General features: G+C 43.1%; 1 protein-coding gene across 5 annotated transcripts in view; it reads left to right on the forward strand.

The window, feature by feature from the left end:
• Positions 1-19,762, forward strand: part of RFX7 (regulatory factor X7) — a 309,205-nt gene that overhangs the window by 207,798 nt on the left and 81,645 nt on the right. The window lies entirely within an intron of this gene.

Here is a 19,762-nt window from a genome sequence, read left to right on the forward strand (position 1 = left end):
TAGTCAGCAAGTATTTACTCTGCTGTGCTTCCTGCCCCCCCCCCCCCCCCCCCAATTCCCCAAACCTGTTTCACGTGGTCAAGGGGCAATTCTGACGGCCATTGATTAAGAGCAATTACAGTAACATCAGCACCAGTATCTAACAACCCTTGAAACAAAATGCTATTGAGATAGACATTCACAAAAGGGCGGCTGTTACCTATTATTTGCGTGAGATAGTTTACTTGCTTTGTAGTGGAACCGAGTCCTTGATTTAGTAGATGACGGCAGATAAAGACCCGAATGGTCCATCCAGTCTGCCCAACCTGATTCAATTTAAATTTTTTTTTTTAATTTTTTCTTCTTAGCTATTTCTGGGCAAGAATCCAAAGCTTTACCCGGTACTGTGCTTCCAACTGCCGAAATCTCTGTTAAGACTTACTCCAGCCCATCTACACCCTCCCAGCCATTGAAGCCCTCCTCTGCCCATCCTCCTCCAAACGGCCATACACAGACCGTACAAGTCTGCCCAGTAACTGGCCTAGTTCAATCTTTAATATTATTTTCTGATTCTAAATCTTCTGTGTTCATCCCACGCTTCTTTGAACTCAGTCACAGTTTTACTCTCCACCACCTCTCTCGGGAGCGCATTCCAGGCATCCACCACCCTCTCCGTAAAGTAGAATTTCCTAACATTGCCCCTGAATCTACTACCCCTCAACCTCAAATAATGTCCTCTGGTTTTACCATTTTCCTTTCTCTGGAAAAGATTTTGTTCTACGTTAATACCCTTTAAGTATTTGAACGTCTGAATCATATCTCCCCTGTCTCTCCTTTCCTCTAGGGTATACATATTCAGGGCTTCCAGTCTCTCCTCATATGTCTTCTGGCGCAAGCCTCCTATCATTTTCATCGCCCTCCTCTGGACCGCCTCAAGTCTTCTTACGTCTTTCGCCAGATACGGTCTCCAAAACTGAACACAATACTCCAAGTGGGGCCTCACCAATGACCTGTACAGGGGCATCAACATCTTCTTCCTTCTACTGACTACGCCTCTCTTTATACAGCCCAGAATTCTTCTGGCAGCAGCCACTGCCTTGTCACACTGTTTTTTCACCTTTAGATCTTCGGACACTATCACCCCAAGGTCCCTCTCCCCGTCCGTGCATATCAGCTTCTCTCCTCTCAGCATATACGGTTCCTTCCTATTATAAATCCCCAAATGCATTACTCTGCATTTCTTTGCATTGAATTTTAGTTGCCAGGCATTAGACCATTCCTCTAACTTTTGCAGATCCTTTTTCATATTTTCCACTCCCTCTTCGGTGTCTACTCTGTTACAAATCTTGATATCATCTGCAAAAAGGCACACTTTTCCTTCTAACCCTTCAGCAATGTCACTTAAATACATATTGAACAGGATTGGCCCCAGCACCGAACCCTGAGGGACTCCACTAGTCACCTTTCCTTCCTTCGAGCGACTTCCATTAACCACCACCCTCTGGCGTCTGTCCAACAGCCAGTTTCTGACCCAGTTCACCACTTTGGGTCCTAACTTCAGCCCTTCAAGTTTGTTCAACAGCCTCCTATGAGGAACTGTATCAAAGGCTTTGCTGAAATCCAAGTAAATTACATCTAGCATATGTCCTCGATCCAGCTCTCTGGTCACCCAATCAAAAAATTCAATCAGGTTCGTTTGGCACGATTTACCTTTTGTAAAGCCATGTTGCCTCGGATCCTGTAACCCATTAGATTCAAGGAAATACACTATCCTTTCTTTCAGCAACACTTCCATTATTTTTCCAACAACTGAAGTGAGGCTCACCGGCCTGTAGTTTCCTGCTTCATACCTGTGACCACTTTTATGAATAGGGACCACATCCGCTCTCCTCCAATCCCCAGGAATCACTCCCGTCTCCAGAGATTTGTTGAACAAGTCTTTAATAGGACTCGCCAGAACCTCTCTGTGCTCCCTTAGTATCCTGGGATGGATCCCGTCTGGTCCCATCGCTTTGTCCACCTTCAGTTTTTCAAGTTGCTCATAAACACCCTCCTCCGTGAACGGCGCAGAATCTACTCCATTTTCTCGTGTAACTTTGCCAGACAATCTCGGTCCTTCTCCAGGATTTTCTTCTGTGAACACAGAACAGAAGTATTTGTTTAGCACATTTGCTTTCTCCTCATCACTCTCCACATATTTGTTCCCAGCATCTTTTAGCCTAGCAATTCCATTTTTTATCTTCCTCCTTTCACTAATATATCTGAAAAAATTTTTATCTCCCTTTTTTACATTTTTAGCCATTTGTTCTTCCGCCTGTGCCTTCGCCAAACGTATCTCTCTCTTGGCTTCTTTCAGTTTCACCCTGTAGTCCTTTCTGCTCTCCTCTTCTTTACATGTATTTACATGTAATACTTCTTTTCCTCCTGCAGGTGAGAGAGATGGTAACAGGATTAATCTTGCAAATGATTCACCTGAACACACAGTCTGGGGAACGTTAGTCCAAGTCGGCATATGTGTAGTCAGCATCTATCACTCCAGTAATGATAAATAAACCTTTTAGTGCAGCAGAAGCTCTGGGCAATACCAATACTACAGAGTTAGGAGGTATAGGTTCCGAAAGCTGAGATTCCAATCTATAGATTTCTCTTGCTGTTTTCAGTTCTTGTTCTGCTTGAATATATAAATCTATGCCTGCACTTTGAGCTGTTTCAATGTTTGCATTTAACACAGTTGGCTTTGTGCCTGAAATTTCAAAGGGCGTGGCATTGTCTCTGTTTGTACTGGGGCCAGAGACTTGCCCGATGGGAAGTTTCCCGAAAGTTTGTGTCTTGCTATTTCTGAGCGACATTGGTTAGCCCAATGAAATCCCTTCCTACATTTTGGACAAAGACTAGGTGGTCGTCCCATGTTTAATAATGGCGGTTTATTAATTTTCACCTTGCGGTTTTGTTTGAAGTGTCTTGACTTGCCACAGTTATAATAACAAAGGCCTTTTGGAGTGGAATTTTTCTGTACTGCTGCTGCTAGAAGGCTCATTTGATATGTTTGCGTGCCAATGTCAGCGCAAGTGCACATCATATCGGCCTTGTTGCCTAAGCCTTGCAATGCCTTACGACAATCTAAATTAGCATTGTCTTTGGCTAATTTCATCATTAAATCACTTTGAGCCTCCTTATTATTTACCTGTCTTTGTATGGCTTCCTGTAACTTGTTTATGAATTCGATATACGGCTCAGTAGCTCCCTGTTTAATGCTTGCATAACTTTTAACTGGTGTTCCTGAGGCTGGTACTTTATGATATGCTCTGAAGGCACACTGACTACTTATCGTCAGCGTTTCTATTGGAAGGATACCTTGTTGGGGAATAGTGGAGAAATTACCTGTTCTATATAACTGATCTGGGGTATAAAACCCTCCAGCCTGCAAAGCTCTTCGCTGAGCTTCCCTTTGATACTCACTATCCCACATAACATATTGACCCGTAGTCAATACCATGCACATAATGTCTTTCCAATCTTGTGGTATTAAAGTATGCGCTCCAGCCATGGATTCGCCAAATATCATCTAAGAATAACAGGCTTCCACTTATTATGACAGGGGTTGCCATACAACAGATTACGAGTAATTGGAAAAACTGGAAGAGACTTAATTACAGTTTCTGGTGGAACTCTTTGTCACATTTATAAAATGGAAAGGACAATAGCCACACAGCAGGGGAATTTTATAAAATTTCAGAATATTTGGAAGCCATTAACAAAATATTGTAATGATTGAATATTATTTTTCCCCTTAAAAATGCACATCCTGGATGGGGGGAGGGGGGAAGGGTTTTTTGATTTGTATATTAAATAAGGTATATAGGAATGATGTTTATGGTAGGTTTTCTTGAATTTAAATTAGGGGAAGGGGATAAATTCTGATATGGATTTTAACAGAATATTAAGTGTTGTATTTGAGTTTAAAATGTTATAAATGCCATTACACTTATTGTACATTTTTTAAAAATGAATAAAGAATTGGGAAAAAACCCCAAAACAGATTACATAATAACAGTGCTCTGCATGCGAGCCATCACATTATTTACTAATGTACTTTCATCACATTATTTACTAATGTACTTTGTGGTAAACTAACATCTGTTTAAAAAATCAAAGTAGATTAACTTTCTAAATATTTTTATTGTCCGAAAAGAAACAAGACTGTTAAACATGCTAAGTAGCACTTGATAATGAAAATTGTGTGTTAGAATGTTTCTAAAATGAACAAGCATATCCAGTTTAAAGAAGTGATCTAAATTTTTACAGTGGTTTGGATTCCTGGCAATAGGATTCATAAAAAAAAAAGAAGTAATATTTAGGGCTAGATCCACTAAGCCCACCGATCATGTCCCGACCACTTGGCGACCCTTTGTGACTCCGACCCGATTCACTAACATTCCTCTTGAGCGTATCCACACCCAATCTGATCCACGCATGCAAATGAGGGGAAAAAGCATGCAAAGTAGGAAGGACGCGATTCACTAACAAAATTTATGCACACGGACTGGGCTGGCCGCTCCAAAAACAAGCAACTGCTGAGGACCAGTCGCTTGTGCAAAAACCTTCTCTCTGCCCTGATTCTCCTGCTCTCTGCCCTGACCATGGAATAAAGGGAGTACTAAAGGAGGACAAAGCCATCGCCGATAAGCTGTCTGTATTTACCAAAGAGGATGTACACAACATACTGGAACCCGACAGGCTCTACCCTGGAAGCGAAGACAGGAAACTGACAGGGTTGACGGTCAGTCTAGAAGAGGTATGCAGGCAGTTTGATAGGCTTAAGAGCGACAAATCCCCAGGACCGGATGGCATCTATCCGAGGGTCATTAAGGAGCTGAAAGGGACTATAGCTGAACTGCTTCAACTAATAGCAAATCTGTCGATCAAATCGGGAAAGATTCCGGAAGACTGGAAGGTGGCGAATGTTACGCTGATCTTCAAAAAGGGTTCGAGGGGAGATCCGGGAAACTACAGACCGGTGAGTCTGACCTCAATACCGGGAAATATGGTAGAGGCGCTGATAAAGGACCGCATCATTGATCACCTTGATGGACACAAACTGATGAGGACCAGCCAGCACAGCTTCAGCAAAGGACGATCTTGCTTGATGAACCTGCTGCACTTCTTCGAGGGAGTAAACAGGCAGATAGACAAGAGTGACCCAGTCGACAATGTATATCTGGATTTTCAGAAGGCGTTCGACAAGGTTCCGCACGAAGGACTACTAAGGAAAATTGCGAGCCATGGAATCAAGGGTGAAATACTCACATGGATTAAAAACTGGCTAGTAGATAGGAAACAGAGAGTGGGGATAAATGGACAATACTCGGACTGGAATAACGTCACCAGTGGGGTGCCGCAGGGCTCAGTGCTTGGACCCGTGCTCTTCAACATATTCATAAATGATCTGGAAATTGGTACAACGAGTGAGGTGATCAAATTTGCAGATGATACGAAGTTAATCAGAGTAGTGAAGACGCAGAGGGATTGTGAAGATCTGCAATGTGACATAGCCACGCTCGAGAAATGGGCCGTAACATGGCAAATGAGATTCAACGTGGATAAGTGTAAAGTGATGCATGTCGGTAACAAGAATTTCACACAAGAAGGTTTGGATAGGTTCCTAGACGATAAGGGGATTGAGGGGTACAGATAGGAGTTGAGGTAGGTTATAGGAATAGTCAGGGACCACTGCACAGGTGATAGGCCTTAAGGGCCGCCGCGGGAGCAGACCGCTGGCGGGATGGACCTCTGGTCTGACCCGGCGGAGGCAAATTCTTATGTTCTTATGAATACAAGATGTCCGAGGCGGTACTTGGAGAGAACCCCTAGGAAAGAGACTTGAGAGTACTGGTCGACAAGTCAATGAAGCCATCTGCACAATGCGTGGCAGCGGTGAAAGGGCGAACAGAATGCTAGGAATGATTAATAAGGGAATCACGAACAGATTGGAGAAGGTTATAATGCTGCTGTACTGGGCCATGGTACGTCCTCACCTGGAATATTGCGTCTAGCACTGGTCGCCGTACATTAAGAAAAACACAGTACTAAGTGAAAGAGTCCAGAGAAGAGCGACTAAAATGATTAAAAGGGCTGGAGGAGTTACTGTACAATGAGAGATTAGAGAAATTGGGCCTCTTCTCCCTTGAAAAGAGGAGATTGAGAGGGGACATGATCGAGACATTCAAGATAATGAAGTGAATAGACTCAATAGATAAGGACAGGTTGTTCACCCTCTCCAAGGTAGGGAAAACGAGAGGGCACTCTCTAAAGTTAAAAAGGGATAGATTCCATACAAATGTATGGAAGTTCTTCTTCCCCCAGAGAGTGGTGGAGAACTGGAATGCTCTTCCGGAGTCTGTTATAGGGGAAAACACCCTCCAGGGATTCAAGACAAGGCTAGACAAGTTTCTGCTGAACCGGAATGTACGCAGGTGAGGCTGGTCTCAGTTTGACCTGGTGGCCGCCGCGTGAGCGGACTGTTGTGCGCGATGGACCACTGGTCTGACCAGGCAGTGGCAATTCTTATGTTCTTATGACTCTCCTACTCGCCTTTCCCCGCAATATGAGCCTGTGGTTTTAACCTGCAGGTTCAAAGCGGATTAAAACCAGGGGCTTGTGAAGTAAAAACAAAATTTCCAGCTCAGAAACAAAAAATAAGGCACATGATCGGGGGGAGGGGTGCCTTACTGACAGGGGCTTCGTTTTACATTTTTTTTGCAAGACCCTGAGAACTGAACCTACTTCAGGAAATCCAAAAGTTCACCATGGTCAAACCCCAGACATGGGAGAGAATTTCAGTCGGTGATGGTGTCGGGGAAGGAGGACAAGAGAGCATGTGATAGAGAAATGTGGCTCTGTGAAACGTCAGAGACAGGGTTTGCCACGTAATTGCAGCCTCTTCGATCTGCCCTCCCAGGAGTCTTTGAGTTTCATTCCTTCCCTGCAAAGCCTCTCCCCGCATGCCAATCTTGGGCTTTTTGAAGTGTCAGAGAGTTGCTTTATCCTGGCGAGAGGGATAAGGCTCTCAAAATGGACTCTAGAAAGCCTCCTTTCCAGGAGGAGGGGGAAAAGGGAAAGGATCCTGCCTTCTCCCACTCTCTGCTAGACATTTGGTGTAAAACCTTAGAGTCACTCCTGAGAGTCACCGGGAGGGGAAAGTTGCTTGAAGTCGGAAGATGTTTTAAAGCTGAACCACATTTTCTCCTGTCGGGGCTAAGAAGAAGGTCTGAAGTTTAAAAAAAAAGTTTCCAGCTTTGTAAGCATGGTCAGATCATCTACAGGCTTCGCGCTCAGCCATCCATTCAGGTTGGTGATGTCACTCCCTCCCCCCCCCTCTTAATATTAATGACCTTGTTGTACTACATTTGCTTGACAGTATTGGAGACTGCAAGGAAACTCAGAAAAGACCACAGTATGCCGTTTTGATAATCTGCCGCTAAAATACATGTATCCTAAACTTAGCAAGCATGTTAAGGGCACATTTTAGTTTTGAGAATCTTCCCCCTCGGTGAATCTCCAGCCCTGCTGCCATAATGTTGTCTGTCTTTTTTTTTTTACTCATTTATTTTGAGGCTAAAATGCTCCCTTCCTACCTCCTGCTCAGTATTTCCTGTCTGACCCTCCCCAACTGTCTGTGTTTTAATTCAAGAAAGTGTGGGACAGGTACATGGGATCTCTGGGAGATGATGAGATAGTGGATGCTGTGAATGGGTAGACTAGATGGACTTTTATCTGCCATCATGTTTCTCTGTTTAAACTTCTCTCTCTCTTTTAATGGCTATGAAACTAAGAACATGATTATTGAACAGTTTTCATTGATGCATTTGGCCAGTGAGGGAATGTGAATCACTTATTGGTGAACAGAGATTAAAAGGTTACATATTTTAAAAGCCCTTTGTTTTCTACCCTTCTGCAGTTGAACCAGAAAATATGTTGGGTGAGACTTCATTCCTGGGAGGGCCTACTGAGGTTTTAATTAACCACCTTTAGCGCTCTCTCTCTGACTATAAAAACACATGCATGAGTATTGAAAAGTACTCGCTATTGCATTCTATGCAGTGTTTCAAAGGTTATTCATGTTGGAAGGTGCAACTATAGAAGTATGGCATGGCAATAATGCTTTTTGTGCAGTGGGCTGTATTCCATTTTTAGCAATAAAAGTTTTTTTCTAGAAATCAGCTACTGTCCCCATATTATCTTGATCTGTTTGGTCTTATCAATGTGTCTGCAGTTGGTGGGCCTGTAGTCCTAACTGTCTGATAGGATGAAGAGACAGGGGTCATCTTGGAGCATGAGAACAGGAAGACAGATGATAGTTTGAAATTTAAGAGTTACTGCTTTCTTGTTCTAACTTTTACTTCCAAGATCTCCATAGTGCCATATAGTAACACTATGCTTGTCAGCACACAGTTTGCTTGGCTGTTGAAATGCTTGTAGTCTAGATAATCAGCAGTGCACACTGGGTACTATGGGTACGTCTTGCTGATTATAAATAGCTCAGCATTTCTGTAGCAATGTAACAGCTCTCTTTTCTAAGCTTAGTAACTATTTGTATGGTTTTACTTTATTCTTTTAATGACAGCTGTAAAGATGTAAGACAGTAGATGCAATAAATTAAGAGGGGTTTGCTGTCAAAAATGGATCACCGCATGGGCTTACTGGATCCAGGAGCCCAAAGGTTGAGGGGGGGGGGAGGCATTATCAATGCATAGCGAGATGTTGATTGGGATATCCCTATTGCAGGGTCTCTTAGAAGGGAGATGCTGAATTCTCTACAAGAAGAACTATTCCAGCAGTTGATAATGGAACCCATGCAAGATGGGGCCATACTGGACTTGGTGCTTACAAACAAGGAAAGTGTTTCTGATGTTATAGTGGGTGATCATCTGGCATCCAGTGATCACCACATGGTGTGGTTTAATATTAAGACAGGTGTAGAGAGAGCTTATTCGAAAGTGGAGTTTCAAGACTTTAAAAAAAAATAACTTTGTTCAGATGGGGGATTATTTTGAGGAATTTTCTGGATGACAACATCTGGAAGAAGTAGGAAAGGAGTGGGCCAAACTGAAAGCTATTGTAAGGGCAACAAACCATTTTGTAAGGAAAGTAAGTAAAATTAAGAGGAAAAGAAGGCTGCTTTGGTTCTCTAAAGTAGTAGCTGAGAAGGTAAGGAAAAAAAGGTTAGCTTTCATAAATTACAAAAGATAGCAGAAAGAGGAAGACAGGAAAAAATATCTGGAAAAGTTGAGAGAGGCTGGTTGAGTAGTCAGGACAGCAAGATGCAAATGGAAGTAAAACTAGCTGACACTGTAAAACAGGGAGACAAAACATTTTTTAGATATATTGGTGATAGGCAGAAGTGCAAAAGTGGCATTGTGAGACTCAAAAAATGAAGGGGAGAAATATGTAGAAGTTGATAAAGATAAGGTTACTAAACAAATATTTCTGTTCTGTGTTCACAGCTGAAGCACCTTGAGCAGGATTGCAGAAGACAAACTCAAATAGGACTAGAGGTGTGGTACATAGATACATAGAGTATGATGGCAGAAAAGGGCCGACGGCCCAACAAGTCTGCCCACTCAAAGAACCCACCCCCTAAAAGAACCCTCCCCTAAGCATTTCCCCGGAGTGAACCCACATATTTATCCCATCGTCTCTTGAAGTCGAACACGTTGCTGGCTTCGACTACCTGACTTGGAAGACCATTCCAATGATCAACCACCCTTTCGGTGAAGAAGTACTTCCTGATGTCGCCATGAAGTCTCCCACCCTTGAGTTTGAGCGGATGCCCTCTTGTTGCTGTGGGACCTGTAAGGAAAAAGATATCTTCCTCCACCTCAGCACGGCCTGTAAGATATTTGAACATCTCTATCATGTCTCCCCTCTTTCTGCATTCCTCGAGAGAATATAACTGCAGCCTGCTTAAACGTTCTTCATATGGAAGATCCTTGAGTCCTGAGACCATCTTAGTGGCCATTCTTTGAACCGATTTCATTCTCTTCACATCCTTTTGATAATGTGGCCTCCAATACTGAACACAGTACTGATCGATTTTCAGAGGATTGTGTTCACGAGGATCTAGCTAAACTATGCAGTGGACAAAGCAATGAGGCTGGATGGTGTTCATTCGAATGTAGAGAAATTCTGGCAGCTTTGCTGGCTTACTTTTTGAATTCTTCTCTAGAGTCGGGAAGGTACTGGAGAAGGGCTGATGGTGGTCCCTTTCCACAAAAGTGAAAGTAAGGAAGAAGTAGGGAACTACAGGCTGTTGAGTCTGACTTCTGTAATCAGTAAATTAATGGAAATGATTTTAAAGCAGAGTAGTTAAGTTTCTGGAAACCAGTGGATTACAGGACCCGAGGCAACATGGATTCGCTAGAGGCAGGTCTTGTCAGACAAATCCGATCAATTTGTTTGACTGGGTGACCAGATAATTAGATAGAGAGAGAGCACTAGATGTATTTAGGTTTTAGCAAAGCATTTGACAGTGTTCAACACAAGCATCAAATAAAAGAGTGCTTTTGGTATGGGCCTCAAAGTTACAGACTAGGTCAGAAACTGGTTAAGTGGAAGGCAACAGAGGGTAGTGGTTAATATCGCCCTAAGGAAAGGGATGTTTCAAGTAGTGTGCCTCAAGGTTCAGTTCTTGGGCTTGTTCTTTTTAACTTTTTTGTATGCAATATTGCTGAAAGGCTGTCAGGTGAGATTTGCCTCTTTGCGGATGATACCAAAATCTGCAATAGAGTAGACACTCCTGATGGTGTGGATAACATGAGGAAGGGACCTAGTGAGGCTTGAAGAATGGTCTGATATTTGGCAGCTAAGATTTAGTGCTAAGAAATGCAAGGTCATGTATTGCAGAAACCCAAGGGTGAAGAACTTTTGTGCACGAAAGAGGAGCAGAACTTGGATGTGATAGTATGTGATGATCTTAAGGTGGATAAGCAGGTTGAAAAGGCGACACTGAAACTAGAAGGATGCTTGGGTGTATAGGGAGAGGTATGGCCAGTAGGAAAAATGAGGTATTGATGCTCCTGTGTAAGACTCATTTAGAATATTGTGTACAATTCTGGAGACCGCACTTTCTCTTTTTTTTTTTTTTTTTTTTTAATTTTTATTAATTTTCAAAACTTATAAAAAGTGCAAACATATACATATTCAGATATAACAAATAACTGCACTTATATTCGGACAAATACTAAAACAAATTACCCTTCTCCTTCCCCTCCCTCCCTATCTGGATGTGTGTAAAAATCAAAGAAATCCAGAAATTAATCAATTCAATCAATTTCCTGTTTAACAAATGCCTCCAATGGACCCCATACTTCTTTAAACCTTTTGTTATTTCCCAATTGTTCTGCATTCATTCTTTCATACCTTTAATACAAACCAAGTGTTTCCCACCAAAAAGAAAAATTTAATCTATCCCAGTTCTTCCAGTTTCTATTTATTAAGTGCATGGCCACCCCATCATAATCAGAAGAAGTCTACTTTTATGTGTGTCGATTGGACTCTTAAGTTTCAACAATGTCCCAAATAATACCACGTTGTAAGACAATGGCATAGAGACACCGAGAACCATATTAATTTTTCCCAAAATTGATTTCCAAAAATTGAGTATCAATGGACAATAAAATAAAAGATGATCCAGTATCCCTACTTCAAGATGAATTATCCAACTTTTGTAAACGAACTGGGGTCCCCAAAATTCTATATAATAGAAAAAACCAAGGTCTCTTTTTACTAAGCCATGTTAGGGCTTTAACGCACAGAATAGCGCACGCTCCATTGCCCCGCGCACTAGACCTTAACGCCAGCATTGAGCTGGCTTTAGTTCTAGAAGCATAGCGCACAGTGTAGCGTGTGGTAATTTCCTGATTGTGCTAAAAACGCTAGCGCACCTTAATAAAAGGAGCCCCGAGTTTGTTTCATAGATGCTGACGCTGTACATCTCATTCTCCAAGTCCAAATCCATGGCCATTGCATAGCAGAAATATGCTGCTTTGTTTCTATACTCCACATGTCTCTTAAACTTGTTTTAGGTTTTTACACCAAATATTCAGATATTAATTTGTACCACTTAGCGGCCCTGATGCCCTTGAAAATCTGTCTGGAAACATAAACCCGGCAAGCTGTATTGATTTTTTTTTAATTTTTTTTTTTAAGTTGCGCCAGTCAGGAAACCCTTCTGAATGGCCTGTTTCAGTTGCAACCATTTATAACCTTGATACTTTGATATGCCAAATGATTGTTGTAAATGTAATAAATTTACCATTTTCCCATTCAGAATTACATCTTTTAGAGTACGTATGCCTACCTGCAGCCAATGTTTCCAGAGGATTTTAGACTCGCTGATTTGTGTCTTGGAGTTTAACCATAGGGATTGACACATAGATTGTTGTATTGGAACAGGAGTTAAGGCATCTATAAATTTTAATATATTCCAGGTTGAATGAAAAATAGTATTGTCCTTGTATATTCTAGGAAGCTTGATACTCAAAATATGGCTAAGATGTAATGGGCTATATAAACAAAAGAAAAGAAAACCTGAGAGAAAAACTATAAATCATAAGGATTCACAGCATAGGAGATATAATCAATCATAAGAGAATCCACTATTCAAATATAATCATCATTTAATTCAAACAATAATTTAATAAATTCATAATATTATAATATAAAGTAGTAACAATAAATGAAAACAATTCAGAGGAAGGAACAGAAAAATTTTCATAGCATTTCACAGCGTTTACAAACCTACTTTCAGACAGTCATAAATAGCTAATAAATAAACAAATAGACTACCTGGTCACAAGTAATATGAAAAAGTTACAAGGAAATTAACTACCTAGTCAGAATTATGAGAAAATATTGCAAAGGTAAAGACTCCCTAGTCACAAGTCAAGCTGCGAAGTGACAAACTATTAAGAACTAGGTTCAAATGCCATTTTGAAATAATAAGCCTTCAAGTGAGACTTAAATGACTTCAGAGATTTTTCTGTTCGTAGATATAATGGGAAAGAGTTCCAGAGACTTGGAGCCATTACAGAGAAACTAGAGTCTCTGCAAATATCCCAAAACAGCTCCACGTCTTAAGATAGGCCCAGATTCACTAAGTAAACCTATCATGTACCAATCGGTTTGCAAGCCCTTTGCCACCCAGTTTCCCTCCGACCCATCCACTCTGATCCGATTTTCGGATGCAAATTAGGGTAAACGGCATGCAAAGTAGGAAAGGCTTTGATTCACTAAACAATTTAAGGCGCACCAACTAGGCTGGCCGATCGAAAACCAAGCGACTGCTGAGGACCAGTCACTCACTGAAATCCCAGCCCTGCAGCCCTGAAAAAACTGCTCTCTGCCACCCTGCCTGCGTGTGTGTTCAAGCGGCAAGCCTGCCTTTCCGTCCACCTCCCAGCATGCGGCTTCTCCCTTCCTCCTCCTGCTTGTGCAAACGCAGTTAGGAGGAAAAAAAAAAGCAGTGGCGAGGCAGTACAAGCTCCCATCCCAGCATTGTTGGCCATTTCACCTCACTGGGACTGAGCTTTCCACTAGCAGCTTGAAAAATGTCTAAAGAAAGAAGCAGGCAGCATTGAGGTCAGCACAGGGAAGGGGAGGAGAAAAATACACTTTTAAACGCCATCTGGGCTCTCTCTTGCTCTCTCACACTGAGAGGTGAAAATCTGCTCAACTTGGAAAATGGCAAGTATTAGAAATTCAAAGTTAATAATACAGCCACATGTATCTGTTGCTTACAATAGCTGAACCGAAGAGAAGTGCCGCCTCGACACGTCGCAGTGCACCTCCGCTTTCTCACAGGTTTAAACACCAGAGGCAAGAAGGGGAGGGAAGGCAGAGGTGAAGGCGCAGAGGGCCAGGCCGGGGCAGGGCTGCTTAGGCAGGTTCCATGCTCCGGGAGTGACAGGCTGACATGCAGGGTGAGGGGAGATTAGAAGAGGAAGGCGCACGTGTCGCGATCGCTCAACAGCAATCTGTGGGTGTGTTTGTGGGCATGCTTCCGACTAGATGATTTGAATGCAGGAACGGTCGCCCAGCAAGACTCGTCCACAGATCGCACAAAAAAATGAGGTTAGTGAATCTAGGCCATAGTGTTCTTCATTGCAAGACCCACGAGCCATAGGTAGTTCCCCTTGACCCCTGGAGTGGCTTTCTAATTTTTTTCTCTCAATACATAGGGCTAGATTCACTTATCTCACCGATCCGTGGCAGGTAGACTGATCCACAACTGTCCTCATGCAAATGGGGGCTATCGGAGGCATACCCCACACCGACCACACGTACTGCTGCAGAGTGATCCCGACTCATGTGCAGACCATCTTCTTTGCGCTAGCCCTCCGTGAACAAGCACTGTAGTGTGAGCCTTCTAGCGTAAGCTCTGGCAGAGAGCAAAAGTGCGGCTGTGTTGAATTGGTGCAAGCAGTTGCTATATAGTGGCCAGAAACCACTGTTGTGCTAAATGAGTTATAAGATCGGCATCGATGCTGGTCGCATTGGTCTTATCTCTTTTTTTAAATTCACATCAGTTTTTGCAAGTAATTTTTTTGAGGCTTTACTTTTGATTTTTACTCGAAAGCCTGTGGTTTTAACCCACGGGTTTAAAGCGGGGCTGCACTGCGGCGTGTTCTGGAACAGAATAGAACATGCCATAGTGCAGCCCCGCTTTAAACCCGCGGGTTAAAACCATGGGCTCGCGAGATGGCTGCTCAAAAAGTATCAGACCTTTATTCATAAAAAATACTCATATTCAGATACAACAATCTTATACTAATCTCCTTCAAAGTAGTCTCCTTAGGCTGCCACACACTTCTTTCAATGGTTCTGCCACTGTTGGAAGCAGCCTCTTTTGAGATTGCTTGCAACTGGTCCGTTGCATTCTGCATGATGTCTTTTCTTGACTGAAATCTGGTCCCTTTCAGGGGCATTTTCAGCTTGGGAAAAACCGGAAGTCACACGGAGCCATGTTGGGAGAATAGGGAGCCTGAAAAATCACAGGTGTGTTGTGTTTGGTCAGGAAACTCCATATCAAATGTGAAGAATGGGCAGGTGCATTATTGTGATGGAGCTGCCAATTGTCCACTGCCCACAGGTCCGGCTGTTTGCATCTCAACGTTACGAAGGCAACGCATAACCTCTTGGTAGTACCCCTTGGTGATGGTTGTGTCGTGTGGTGCGTACTCGTGATGAATCACGCCTCTGGAGCGGTAATCTTTTTTGTATAGTTTTTTTTGTTTCGTTTCACTTCCCATTGCAACGCTAAGAAGTGAGTTGCTAATATTCTTTGTGTTGCAATCTTTACTACCATCACATCTTGTCTTTTGCTGGGGGTGGTCTCTATAGTTGTCCTTCATACATACGCCACCCCCACCTTCTAGTTTAAATGCCTAGAAACATATTGTCTAAATTTCTCTGCAAGGATTCTTTTTCCTGTTGTAGTAATATGTAGCCCTTCAGTACAATATAGCTTCTTGTCCTTCCATGTATTTCCCCATTCTCCTATGTACCTAAAGCCTTCTTGATGATACCAGGCTTTGAGCCACCTATTGAAGTCCTCTGTGTTTCTAACTCTTTGCTCTCACTTTCCATATGCTGGCAGCACTTCGGAAAAAGCTACAGTCTTTACAAAAGGTGCACTTGCAGCTCACAAAGCTCCCGAAAGGCTTTCTGAGCTGCAAGTGTGGAGTTGTTGGCCAGGTCATTTGTTCCCAGATGGATAACAACATCAGCTTTAGACTTTTTAATTTCTTCCTTAATTATAGACAGTATTTGTTGGGTACTCCTAGTAGCCGAGGATCCTGGGAGACACTTCACTATTTAGGTTCCTTGTCTTGTGTTTCAATGTTAATGCCTCTGATGATAGAATCCCCTAAAAGTAATAATTTATTGGCTTGAAGTTTCTTACTCTTACTTTATGAGTGCTTTTCCTCATAAGTTACCTTCACTGGTTCCAGTTAGATTTCAGTTCTTTCTTGAGCACTGCAATGCTCTAATGGTGCAATTGTGAGGGTGTATGTTTCTGTGTCACGTGTCGCAGTCTGCCTGACCCTACAGTGATCCATTTATTCCTTGACTGCATTACTCTTTGAGGCAGTGGTGGCAAATTGGTATGGTTCAGTGGATTTCATTCAATTCCTGCTTAAGATTTCTGAGCTCCTCCTTAATACTAGAAAGCTGAAGACAGATGGGGCAAGCCCTAAGTCTTCACCTCTCTAGTAAGCCATGTCGGTTCTTCTTTGCCTTTAGTTTTCCTTTCTTTGGAAATCCGCGGAATGTATCACGGAAGCACAAAATCTCTACATTCCGCGGATTTCCAAAGAAAGGAAAACTAAAGGCAAAGGAAAACTGGCATGGATTACTAGAGAGGTAAAGGAAGCCATAAAAAAAGAAGGACTCTTAAAAAATGGAAACGCACAAAAACAACCGAAGCATGGAACAAACACAAAGATGATCAGAAGAAATGTCACAAGGCGGTGAGGGATGCTAAAAAGGACTACAAGGAGAAAATAGCGCAGGAGGCCAAAAATTTCAAACCCTTCTTTAGATACATAAAAGGGGAAAACCCCGCAAAAGAGGCGGTAGGACCGCTAGACGACCAGGGGAGAAAAGGGTACATCAAGGAAGACAAACAAATTGCAGACAGACTAAATTCCTTCTTTGCGTCTGTCTTTACGAAGGAGGACACTGCAACAATACCAGAAGCAGTGAAAATGTTCAAAGGAGTAAAAGAGGACAGCCTCGCCACAGTAGAAGTGGACTTAGACCAGATTTACTACCAGATTGACAAACTTAAAAGTGACAAATCCCCTGGACCAGATGGAATTCACCCGAGAGTCTTAAAAGAACTGAAGGTTGAAAATGGAGAACTATTGCAAAAACCTGCCAACCTGTCAATTAGAACTGGACAGATACTGGATGACTGGAAGATAGCGAACGTCACGCCAATTTTCAAAAAAGGATCAAGAGGAGAACCCGGCAACTACAGACCTGTGAGTCTTACGTCTGTCCCTGGAAAGATGGTTGAAGCACTGATTAAAGATAGCATAGTCCGGCACTTGGATACACACGACCTGATGAGAGCCAGTCAACATGGCTTCAGGAAAGGGAAATCATGTTTGACGAATTTACTTCAATTTTTTGAGACAGTGAACAAACAAATTGATAGTGGAGAACCGGTGGACATTGGACTTCCAGAAAGCGTTCGACAAGGTTCCACATAAAAAACTTCTCAGGAAACTACAAAGCCATGGAATAGAGGGAGATATTCTAAGATGGATAGGCAAATGGCTGGAGAACAGAAAGCAGAGAGTGGGCATAAATGGGAAGTTCTCAGTCTGGGAGAAAGTGACTAGCGGTGTGCCCCAGGGCTCGGTACTTGGGCCCATCTTATTTAATATTTTCATCAATGACCTGGAAGAAGGAACATCCAGTGAGATCATCAAATTTGCAGACGATACAAAGCTATGCCAGGCAATCAGATCGCAGAAGGATAGCGAGGAACTCCAGAGTGACTTGTGTCAGTTAGAGAAATGGGCAGAGAAATGGCAGATGAAGTTTAATGTGGAAAAGTGCAAAGTAATGCATTTAGGCAGAAAGAACAAGGAACACTAGTATAAAATGTCAGGTACAACTCTGGGTAAGAGCGAACAAGAAAAGGACCTGGGTGTACTGATAGATAGGACCCTGAAACCATTGGCACAATGCACGGCAGCGGCAAAGAAAGCAAATAGGATGTTAGGCATGATAAAGAAGGGAATCACGAGTAGATCAGAGAGGGTTATAATGCCGCTTTATAGAGCAATGGTCAGACCACACTTGGAATACTGTGTCCCAACCTAAAGAAGGATATAAAACTGCAGGAGAGGGTGCAGAGACATGCAACAAAGCTGGTTAAAAGTATGGAGAACTTGGAATACGAGGAACGACTAAGGAGACTGGAATTGTTCTCCCTTGGGAAAAGGAAACTACGAGGGGATATGATCAAGACTTTCAAAATACTGAAAGAAATCGACAAAATAGAGCAGGAAAATAAGTTATTTACAATGTCCAATGTGACACGGACAAGAGGACATGGACTAAAGCTGGGGAGGGACAAATTCAGGACAAATATCAGGAAGTTCTGCTTCACTCAGCGAGTGGTGGACACCTGGAATGCTCTCCCAGAGGTGGTTATTGTGGAATCCACCGTCCTAGGATTCAAAAGTAAACTAGATGCACATTTCCTTACGAGAGGCATAGAGGGATATGGGTGACTAAAATTACACCAGGTGTACACCTGGCGGGGCCTCCGTGTGTGCGGATCGCCGGACTTGATGGACTGAAGGTCTGATCCGGAGATGGCGGTTCTTATGTGTGCCTTGGAACTAAAGCACCACAGTGATTACACTGAATAAAAGTCATCTTGATTGGATGTTATAGGAAGTGATTGATCTATAGAAAAGAAAAATACTTATCAGTGATAATCCAGGGGTGAGTGGAACAATTTGTCCTTAATTCAGCAGGGCGGGCCACAGTGGAGAGAAGACCAATGAGTGGTAGCAGGAGTGGATCGCTAAATAACTACCGCCACCGGCAACATGTTGTAACGTCAAAATAAAGGTAGTCTCCATCTTACACTTAGCTTTACTTTTCTTTTTTCCTATTCTTTTTGCATCCTACCCTCTTGTTCCTATCCTGCCTGTTTTTCCCTTAAGATATTGTAAACCTTTCCTGCCCTTTTTGTTCTCTTGTGTCTAGTTTGGTTAATTTGTTTCTTTTAAATATTGCCCACTGTTTTTTTTTGTTTTTTTTAATTGTACACTGCTTTGATTTGACTTTTTTGTTAAAAATGATGGTATCCTATATAATAAAACGCTAGCCGCGCATGCGCACTCCTGCCTGCGTGCTTCCGTGATCCGTAGGTCCGTGGCAGGCAGGAGAGCGGATGCGCGGTTAGGGCCCACACTGGAGCGCTGTGGCTGACCCAGGATCGTGGGAGGATGCGCTGCGCAAAGTGCTGCACACGTACTGGAGGGGGAGGGACATACCGGTTCTGCACATATCGGCACAAACCTCCCCCAGCGTTGGCAGCCGCAGCACGCTAAACAGGCTGCTTCGGGCTTTCTCCTGCAGTTGAGTCCCTCTGCCGTGTCACTGATGACATCATCAATGACGTGACAGAGGGACTCAACGGCAAAAGAAAGCCGCGAAGCAGCCTGTTTAGCGTGCTGCAGCTGCCAACGCTGGAGGGAGGTTTGATATTAAAGTCATCTTGCTGGGAGGGTCGCAGAGTCAGCGGGGGTTGGGCTGGGAGGGGAGAGAAGCGTCTGCCTCGGGTGCTTCAGGCAGCAGCAGCAGCGTTTACAATTCGCTGCTGTTGCTGGCTTCAGGCCTTCCTCTCTGGCCGGTCCCGCCTACTTCCTGTTTTCATGAAGATAGGACCGGCTAGAGAGAAGCCAGCAACAGCAATGAATTGTGAATGCTGCTGCTGACCAATGAAGTAGTTAAATGAGGAAAGGGAGCAGAGGGGGAGAGAATGGCTTGGAGGGAAGGAGGAAGGTATGCCAGACCAAGGGAAAAGGAAGGAGGAGATGGAGAGAGGCCATATGGAACAGAGAGAGAGAGAGGGCGGACAGTGGATGGAAAGAGAAGAGAGGGGCAAGACAGAGGGTGAACAGTAGATGGAAGGGGTAGAAAGAGGGAGACACACCGAATGGAAGTGTGGAGGACAGGGGGAGCAGATGTTGGA

Source organism: Geotrypetes seraphini, chromosome 14 (assembly GCF_902459505.1).
Source record: "Geotrypetes seraphini chromosome 14, aGeoSer1.1, whole genome shotgun sequence".
NCBI classification, from domain to species: Eukaryota; Metazoa; Chordata; class Amphibia; order Gymnophiona; family Dermophiidae; genus Geotrypetes; species Geotrypetes seraphini.